Raw genomic sequence first — 10,230 nt, 5'->3', positions numbered from 1 at the left:
CCTTGTACATCTTCCCCGTTCCAGGATGTATTGAGTATCTGGTTTTATGAGCTTCTCTAAGTACCATTTCTCTCATATCTCCAAATTTTGGTACCCAAATCCTTTCAGCCCTATACCGGGTTCCGTCTTCCCGAATATTAAGATGCTTCTCCGATCCTTTGGGTATTTCATCCTTTAAATTTCCCTCTTTTAAAACTCCTTGTTGCGCCTCCTTTATTTGAGTAGTAATGTTATTATGAATCATTATATTCATAGATTTTACTCGAATGGGTTCTCTGTCCTTCCTGCTCAAGGCATCGGCTACCACATTTGCCTTCCCCGGGTGGTAACGAATCTCAAAGTCGTAATCATTCAATAATTCAATCCACCTACGCTGCCTCATATTCAGTTGTTTCTGATTAAATATGTGTTGAAGACTTTTGTGGTCGGTATATATAATACTTTTGACCCCATATAAGTAGTGCCTCCAAGTCTTTAATGCAAAAACAACCGCGCCTAATTCCAAATCATGCGTCGTATAATTTTGTTCGTGAATCTTCAATTGTCTAGACGCATAAGCAATCACCTTCGTTCGTTGCATTAATACACAACCGAGACCTTGCTTTGATGCATCACAATAAATCACAAAATCATCATTCCCTTCAGGCAATGACAATATAGGTGCCGTAGTTAGCTTTTTCTTCAATAACTGAAACGCTTTCTCTTGTTCATCATTCCATTCAAATTTCTTCCCTTTATGCGTTAATGCAGTCAAGGGTTTTGATATTCTGGAAAAGTCTTGGATGAACCTTCTGTAGTAACCAGCTAGTCCTAAAAACTGGCGTATGTGTTTCGGAGTTTTCGGGGTTTCCCACTTTTCAACAGTTTCTATCTTTACCGGATCCACCTTAATACCTTCTTTGTTCACTATGTGACCGAGGAATTGAACTTCTTCCAACCAAAATGCACACTTTGAAAACTTAGCGTACAATTCTTCCTTCCTCAATACTTCTAACACCTTTCTCAAATGTTCACCGTGTTCTTGGTCATTCTTTGAGTAAATAAGTATGTCATCAATGAAAACAATGACAAACTTGTCAAGGTATGGTCCACACACTCGGTTCATAAGGTCCATGAACACAGCTGGTGCATTAGTTAAACCAAACGGCATGACCATAAACTCGTAATGACCGTAACGTGTTCTGAAAGCAGTCTTTGGAATATCATCTTCTTTCACCCGCATTTGATGATACCCGGAACGTAAGTCAATCTTTGAATAAACAGACGAGCCTTGTAGTTGATCAAATAAGTCGTCGATTCTCGGTAGTGGGTAGCGGTTCTTGATGGTAAGTTTGTTCAACTCTCGGTAGTCGATACACAACCTGAATGTACCATCTTTCTTCTTGACAAACAAAACAGGAGCTCCCCACGGTGATGTGCTTGGTCGAATGAAACCACGCTCTAAAAGTTCTTGTAATTGGCTTTGCAGTTCTTTCATCTCGCTGGGTGCAAGTCTGTAAGGAGCACGAGCTATTGGTGCAGCTCCTGGTACAAGATCTATTTGAAATTCAACGGATCGATGTGGGGGTAATCCCGGTAATTCTTTCGGAAATACATCGGGAAATTCTTTTGCAATGAGAACATCATTGATGCTCTTTTCTTCAGTTTGTACTTTCTCGACGTGTGCTAGAACACCATAGCAACCTTTTCTTATTAGTTTTTGTGCCTTCAAATTACTAATAAGATGTAGCTTCGTGTTGCCCTTTTCTCCGTACACCATTAAGGGTTTTCCTTTTTCTCGTATAATGCGAATTGCATTTTTGTAACAAATGATCTCCGCTTTCACTTCTTTCAACCAGTCCATACCGATTATCACATCAAAACTCCCTAACTCTACTGGTATCAAATCAATCTTAAATGTTTCGCTAACCAGTTTAATTTCTCGATTCCGACATATATTATCTGCTGAAATTAATTTACCATTTGCTAATTCGAGTAAAAATTTACTATCTAAAGGCGTCAATGGACAACTTAATTTAGCACAAAAATGTCTACTCATATAGCTTCTATCCGCACCCGAATCAAATAAAATGTAAGCAGATTTATTGTCAATAAGAAACGTACCCGTAACAAGCTCCGGGTCTTCCTGTGCCTCTACCGCATTAATATTGAAAACTCTTCCACGGCCTTGTCCATTCGTGTTCTCCTGGTTCGGGCAATTTCTAATAATGTGGCCTGGTTTTCCATATTTATAACAAACTACATTGGCATAACTTGCTCCGACACTACTTGCTCCACCATTACTCGTTCCGACACCATTTGTTCCTTTCGTTCTATTAACCCCTGGTCCGTAGACCTCACACTTCGCCGCGCTATGACCATTTCTTTTACACTTGTTGCAAAATTTGGTGCAGAACCCCGAGTGATTCTTTTCACACCTTTGGCATAGCTGCTTCTGATTGTTGTTGTTGTTGCGGTTATTATTGTTGTTGGGATGATTGTTGTAGTTGTTGTTGTTGTTGTTGTTGTTGTTGTTGGGCCGTTTGTTGTAGTTGCGATTGATGTTGCGATTGTTGGGATAATTGTTGCGATTATTGTTGTAATTGCTGTTGTTGTTGTATTGGTGATTCTTATCACCGTTTTCCTCCCACTTTCTTTTGACTTGCTTCACATTGGCCTCTTCAGCAGTCTGTTCTTTAATTCTTTCTTCAATCTGGTTCACTAGTTTGTGAGCCATTCTACATGCCTGTTGTATGGAGGCGGGCTCGTGTGAACTTATATCTTCTTGGATTCTTTCCGGTAATCCTTTCACAAACGCGTCGATCTTCTCTTCCTCATCTTCGAATGCTCCCGGACACAATAGGCACAATTCTGTGAATCGTCTTTCGTACGTGGTAATATCAAATCCTTGGGTTCGTAACCCTCTAAGTTCTGTCTTGAGCTTATTGACCTCGGTTCTGGGACGGTACTTCTCGTTCATCAAGTGCTTGAATGCTGACCACGGTAGTGCGTACGCATCATCTTGTCCCACTTGCTCTAGATAGGTATTCCACCATGTTAACGCAGAACCTGTGAAGGTATGCGTAGCGTACTTCACTTTGTCCTCTTCAGTACACTTACTTATGGCAAACACCGATTCAACCTTCTCGGTCCACCGTTTCAATCCGATCGGTCCTTCGGTTCCATCAAATTCCAAAGGTTTGCAGGCAGTGAATTCTTTGTAGGTGCATCCTACACGACTTCCTGTACTGCTAGATCCAAGGTTATTGTTGGTATGTAGCGCAGCCTGTACTGCGGCTATGTTTGAAGCTAGAAAAGTACGGAATTCCTCTTCATTCATATTCACGGTGTGTCGAGTAGTCGGTGCCATTTCCTTCAAAATAGTTAAATGGAACAAGTTAATCATACAGAATATTAAGAGTAGTTAATAGTATTTCGTAGCATAATATGAACTCATTTATAAAAGCTTTTTCTTCATATTAGCGTTTTATAAGTTTAAATTCGGGTAGTACCTACCCGTTAAGTTCATACTTAGTAGCTAATATACAATTCAACTACTACAATTCTATATGAAAAACTGATTGTAATAATATTTCGCGTTCAAACTTTTATACAATATTTTACAAACTTACAATACCGCTTATTTTACATAAAGCATGAAATATAGCACACAATAACTTTGATACAAGATAGTTGTGAAGACAATTCTAGCTAGTACACAAGTCGTTCGGCAAAGGCAATAAAGACACGTAATTCATACGTCCAAAAACAAGTCATGCATTCTGGTTTTACTAGGACTACTTCCCATCCTTGGTCTTGTGCAACATAACCGTTATGGCCGTTGATAAGACAGCGTGTTGTAACGTCATCAAAGGGACGAGGGTTACGTAATGTCCAACAGTCCCGTAATAATCTAAAAACCTCATTTCTTACCCCAATTACCGACTCCGTCACTTGTGGAAACGTTTTGTTTAATAGTTGTAGCCCGAAGTTCTTGTTCTCACTTTGGTGAGAAGCGAACATTACTAATCCGTAAGCATAACATGCTTCTTTATGTTGCATGTTAGCCGCTTTTTCTAAATCACGAAGTCCAATATTCGGATATATTGAGTCAAAATAATTTCTTAACCCGTTGCGTAAAATAGCATTTGGGTTCCCCGCAAAATATGCGTCAAAGTAAACACATCGTAACTTATGGGTTTCCCAATGTGATATCCCCCATCTTTCAAACGAAAGTCTCTTATAAACCAAGACATTCTTGGAACGTTCATCGAATGTCTTACAAACTGATCTCGCCTTAAATAGTTGTGCCGAAGAATTCTGGCCGACTCTAGACAAGATTTCATCAATCATGTCTCCGGGTAGGTCTCTTAAAATATTGGGTTGTCTATCCATTTTGTGTTTTTAAACTGTAAAATAGACAAGAGTTAGATTCATAAAAAAAATACTTATTAATACAAGCAATTTTTACATATATCATAAAGCATAAGAACACTATATTCCATATATTACACCACACGAATACAACTATCTTATTCCGACTCGCTCGTTTCTTCTTCTTCGGTTTTGGTTCGTTTTGCCAAGTTTCTAGGGATATATGATGTTCCCCTAATACGAGCCGTCGTTGTCCACATTGGTTTAGAAAAACCTGGTGGTTTAGAGGTTCCCGGGTCATTGTTACAACTTAAGGACTTCGGGAGTTGACGATACATATAAAGTTCATCGGGGTTGGAATTAGATTTCTCTATTTTTATGCCCTTTCCCTTATTATTTTCTTTTGCCTTTTTAAATTTAGTTGGGGTAATTTCTATAACATCAACGGAATTCTCGTCGAAATCCGATTCATCGGAGAATTGGTAATCCTCCCAATATTTTGCTTCCTTGGCGGAAACACCATTGACCATAATTAACTTTGGTCGGTTGGTTGAGGATTTTCTTTTACTTAACCGTTTTATTATTTCCCCCACCGGTTCTATTTCTTCATCCGGTTCCGATTCTTCTTCCGGTTCCGATTCTTCTTCCGGTTCCGACTCTTCTTCCGGTTCCTCTTCGGGAACTTGTGAATCAGTCCACAAATCATTCCAATTTACATTTGACTCTTCATTATTATTAGGTGAGTCAATGGGACTTGTTCTAGAGGTAGACATCTATCACATAATATCAAACACGTTAAGAGATTAATATATCACATAATATTCATATGTTAAAAATATATAGTTTCCAACAAAAATGTTAAGCAATCATTTTTAAAGAAAACACGGTCGAAGTCCAGACTCACTAATGCATCCTAACAAACTCGATAAGACACACTAATGCAAATTTTCTGGTTCTCTAAGACCAACGCTCTGATACCAACTGAAATGTCCCGTTCTTATTGATTAAAAACGTTCCATATTAATTGATTTCGTTGCGAGGTTTTGACCTCTATATGAGACGTTTTTCAAAGACTGCATTCATTTTTAAACAAACCATAACCTTTATTTCATCAATAAAGGTTTAAAAAGCTTTACGTAGATTATCAAATAATGATAATCTAAAATATCCTGTTTACACACGACCATTACATAATGGTTTACAATACAAATATGTTACAACAAAATAAGTTTCTTGAATGCAGTTTTTACACAATATCACACAAGCATGGACTCCAAATCTTGTCCTTATTTAAGTATGCGATAGCGGAAGCTCTTAATAATCACCTGAGAATAAACATGCTTAAAACGTCAACAAAAATGTTGGTGAGTTATAGGTTTAACCTATATATATCAAATCGTAACAATAGACCACAAGATTTCATATTTCAATACACATCCCATACATAGAGATAAAAATCATTCATATGGTGAACACCTGGTAACCGACAATAACAAGATGCATATATAAGAATATCCCCATCATTCCGGGACACCCTTCGGATATGATATAAATTTCGAAGTACTAAAGCATCCGGTACTTTGGATGGGGTTTGTTAGGCCCAATAGATCTATCTTTAGGATTCGCGTCAATTAGGGTGTCTGTTCCCTAATTCTTAGATTACCAGACTTAATAAAAAGGGGCATATTCGATTTCGATAATTCAACCATAGAATGTAGTTTCACGTACTTGTGTCTATTTTGTAAATCATTTATAAAACCTGCATGTATTCTCATCCCAAAAATATTAGATTTTAAAAGTGGGACTATAACTCACTTTCACAGATTTTTACTTTGTCGGGAAGTAAGACTTGGCCACTGGTTGATTCACGAACCTATAACAATATATACATATATATCAAAGTATGTTCAAAATATATTTACAACACTTTTAATATATTTTGATGTTTTAAGTTTATTAAGTCAGCTGTCCTCGTTAGTAACCTACAACTAGTTGTCCACAGTTAGATGTACAGAAATAAATCGATAAATATTATCTTGAATCAATCCACGACCCAGTGTATACGTATCTCAGTATTGATCACAACTCAAACTATATATATTTTGGAATCAACCTCAACCCTGTATAGCTAACTCCAACATTCACATATAGAGTGTCTATGGTTGTTCCGAAATATATATAGATGTGTCGACATGATAGGTCGAAACATTGTATACGTGTCTATGGTATCTCAAGATTACATAATATATAATACAAGTTGATTAAGTTATGGTTGGAATAGATTTGTTACCAATTTTCACGTAGCTAAAATGAGAAAAATTATCCAATCTTGTTTTACCCATAACTTCTTCATTTTAAATCCGTTTTGAGTGAATCAAATTGCTATTTTTTCATATTGAACTCTATTTTATGAATCTAAACAAAAAAAGTATAGGTTTCTAGTCGGAAAAATAAGTTACAAGTCGTTTTTGTAAAGGTAGTCATTTCAGTCGAAAGAACGACGTCTAGATGACCATTTTAGAAAACATACTTCCACTTTGAGTTTAACCATAATTTTTGGATATAGTTTCATGTTCATAATAAAAATCATTTTCTCAGAATAACAACTTTTAAATCAAAGTTTATCATAGTTTTTAATTAACTAACCCAAAACAGCCCGCGGTGTTACTACGACGGCGTAAATCCGGTTTTACGGTGTTTTTCGTGTTTCCAGATTTTAAATCATTAAGTTAGCATATCATATATATATAGAACATGTGTTTAGTTGATTTTAAAAGTCAAGCTAGAAGGATTAACTTTTGTTTGCGAACAAGTTTAGAATTAACTAAACTATGTTCTAGTGATTACAAGTTTAAACCTTCGAATAAGATAGCTTTATATGTATGAATCGAATGATGTTATGAACATCATTACTACCTTAAGTTCCTTGGATAAACCTACTGGAAAAGAGAAAAATGGATCTAGCTTCAATGGATCCTTGGATGGCTCGAAGTTCTTGAAGCAAAATCATGACACGAAAACAAGTTCAAGTAAGATCATCACTTGAAATAAGATTGTTATAGTTATAGAAATTGAACCAAAGTTTGAATATGATTATTACCTTGTATTAGAATGATAACCTACTGTAAGAAACAAAGATTTCTTGAGGTTGGATGATCACCTTACAAGATTGGAAGTGAGCTAGCAAACTTGAAAGTATTCTTGATTTTATGAAACTAGAACTTTTGGAATTTATGAAGAACACTTAGAACTTGAAGATAGAACTTGAGAGAGTTCAATTAGATGAAGAAAATTGAAGAATGAAAGTGTTTGTAGGTGTTTTTGGTCGTTGGTGTATGGATTAGATATAAAGGATATGTAATTTTGTTTTCATGTAAATAAGTCATGAATGATTACTCATATTTTTGTAATCTTATGAGATATTTCATGCTAGTTGCCAAATGATGGTTCCCACATGTGTTAGGTGAGTCAAATGGGCTGCTAAGAGCTGATCATTGGAGTGTATATACCAATAGTACATACATCTAAAAGCTGTGTATTGTACGAGTACGAATACGGGTGCATACGAGTAGAATTGTTGATGAAACTGAACGAGAATGTAATTGTAAGCATTTTTGTTAAGTAGAAGTATTTTGATAAGTGTATTGAAGTCTTTCAAAAGTGTATAAATACATATTAAAACACTACATGTATATACATTTTAACTGAGTCGTTAAGTCATCGTTAGTCGTTACATGTAAGTGTTGTTTTGAAACCTTTAGGTTAACGATCTTGTTAAATGTTGTTAACCCAATGTTTATAATATCAAAATAGATTTTAAATTATTATATTATCATGATATTATGATGTACGAATATCTCTTAATATGATATATATACATTAAATGTCGTTACAACGATAAACGTTACATATATGTCTCGTTTCAAAATCATTAAGTTAGTAGTCTTGTTTTTACATATGTAGTTTATTGTTAATATAATTAATGATATGTTTACTTATCATAATATCATGTTAACTATATATATAACCATATATATGTCATCATATAGTTTTTTTACAAGTTTTAACGTTCGTGAATCACCGGTCAACTTGGGTGGTCAATTGTCTATATGAAACCTATTTCAATTAATCAAGTCGTAACAAGTTTGATTGCTTAACATGTTGGAAACATTTAATCATGTAAACATCAATCTCAATTAATATATATAAACATGGAAAAGTTCGGGTCACTACAGTAACAGCCGAGAGTTCTTCCATTTTCTTTCTATTCGTGATTAGATCTTTCAGAAATTTAGCATACTAGGCATTCCTGAAATCACATCAATGAAAGGAAGATTGACATTTATTTGTTTAAACATATTCAAGAATTTGGATTGTTCGGCTTCAAGTTTCTCTTTTCTCATTTTACTCGGGTAAGAAAGTGGTGGTTGGTATGGTTTAACATAAGGTTTAGCCTTAACTGTGCTATCTTCATTAACCTTTTCAACTATCGGTTCTTTTTCCTTATCTTGTTCAAATTGTGGTTCTTTTGGAGTAGGAATAGCGTCATCAGAAATTATAGGCATTTCAGGTGGTTTAAGTGTAATACCACTTCTTGTGGTAATGGCTTTAGCTTTTTCATTCCGGGGGTTAGCATTTGTATCACGAGGTAGACTTCCCGGTTTTCTTTCACCTATCAACCTTGCTAGGTTACTTACTTCTTGTTCCAGATTTTGAATAGAAGCTTGTTGATTTCTAAATGCTTGAGCATTTTGTTCATTGATTTGTTTCTGAGATGTGAAAAACTGAGTTTGAGATTCAACTAGCTTTGACATCATGTCTTCTAAATTTGGCTTTTTATCATCAGTTTGTGGTGGTTTATTTTGAAAAATAGGTCTTTGCTGATTGTAAGTATTGTTGGATACTTGTTGATTGCTAGGACCTTGTTGGTTGTTGTATGGAATATTTTGGTTATAGTTCTGATTTTGATTGTAGATCGGTCTTGGCGGTTGATAATTATTCTGATAATTATTTCCAGGCCTTTGGTTTATGTATGAAACATTCTCTCTTTGTTCCATTGTTAGTTCAATATTGAGACAATCTTTTGTTAAATGTGGTCCTCCACACTGCTCACAACTAATTCGTATTGAATGAATATCTTTAGTCATCTTTTCCATTCGTCTCTCGACAGCATCTATTTTTGCGGAAATGGAATCAAAGTCATGGCTAGAATCGGCTCTAGCTGCTTTAGATGATCTAATGATATCTTTTTCTTGGTGCCACTCATGTGAGTGGGAAGCAGTATTATCAATAATTTTGTAAGCGTCAGTTGCGGTTTTCTTCATAATGGAACCACCAGCTGCTATATCGATGTCTTTCCTTGTAGTGATGTCGCATCCTTGGTAGAATATTTGTACTATTTGACAAGTGTCTAAACCATGTTGCGGACATCCTCTTAATAACTTTCCAAATCTTGTCCACGCTTCATATAGAGTTTCATTTGGCTTCTGTGTGAAAGTAACAATTTCTCCTTGAAGTCTCACAGCTTTAGATGCCGGAAAGAATTGTTTAAGAAAATTTTCAACTAAAACGTCCCATGTATCAATCGCCCCTTCAGGTAATGATTCTAACCAATCTTTAGCTTCTCCCTTTAAAGTCCAGGGAAATAACATGAGATATATCTGTTCATCCTCCACTTCTCTTATTTTAAATAGAGTGCAGATCCTATTAAATGTACGAAGATGTTCATTTGGATCTTCCTTCGGCGCACCACTAAATTGGCATTGATTAGTTACCATGTGTAGGATTTGTCCTTTGATTTCATAATCTGGCGCATTAATGTCTGGTTGAGTAATTGCGTGACCTTGACCAGTGCGTTTAGCTCGCATTCGGTCTTCC

The 10,230-nt window shown here is 35.8% G+C and overlaps 1 non-coding gene across 1 annotated transcript; it reads left to right on the top strand.

The window, feature by feature from the left end:
* The first annotated feature begins 9,765 nt into the window (after window positions 1-9,765).
* Window positions 9,766-9,872, top strand: LOC139903280 (small nucleolar RNA R71). The gene has a single exon (XR_011778111.1). It is a non-coding gene; the product is annotated as a small nucleolar RNA R71 (small nucleolar RNA).
* The last annotated feature ends 358 nt before the right edge of the window (window positions 9,873-10,230 follow it).

Source organism: Rutidosis leptorrhynchoides, chromosome 3, assembly GCF_046630445.1.
Source record: "Rutidosis leptorrhynchoides isolate AG116_Rl617_1_P2 chromosome 3, CSIRO_AGI_Rlap_v1, whole genome shotgun sequence".
Classification (NCBI taxonomy): Eukaryota; Viridiplantae; Streptophyta; class Magnoliopsida; order Asterales; family Asteraceae; genus Rutidosis; species Rutidosis leptorrhynchoides.
The sequence above is the reverse complement of the archived record's forward strand: the minus strand, read 5'-3'. Positions and strand labels throughout refer to the sequence as shown.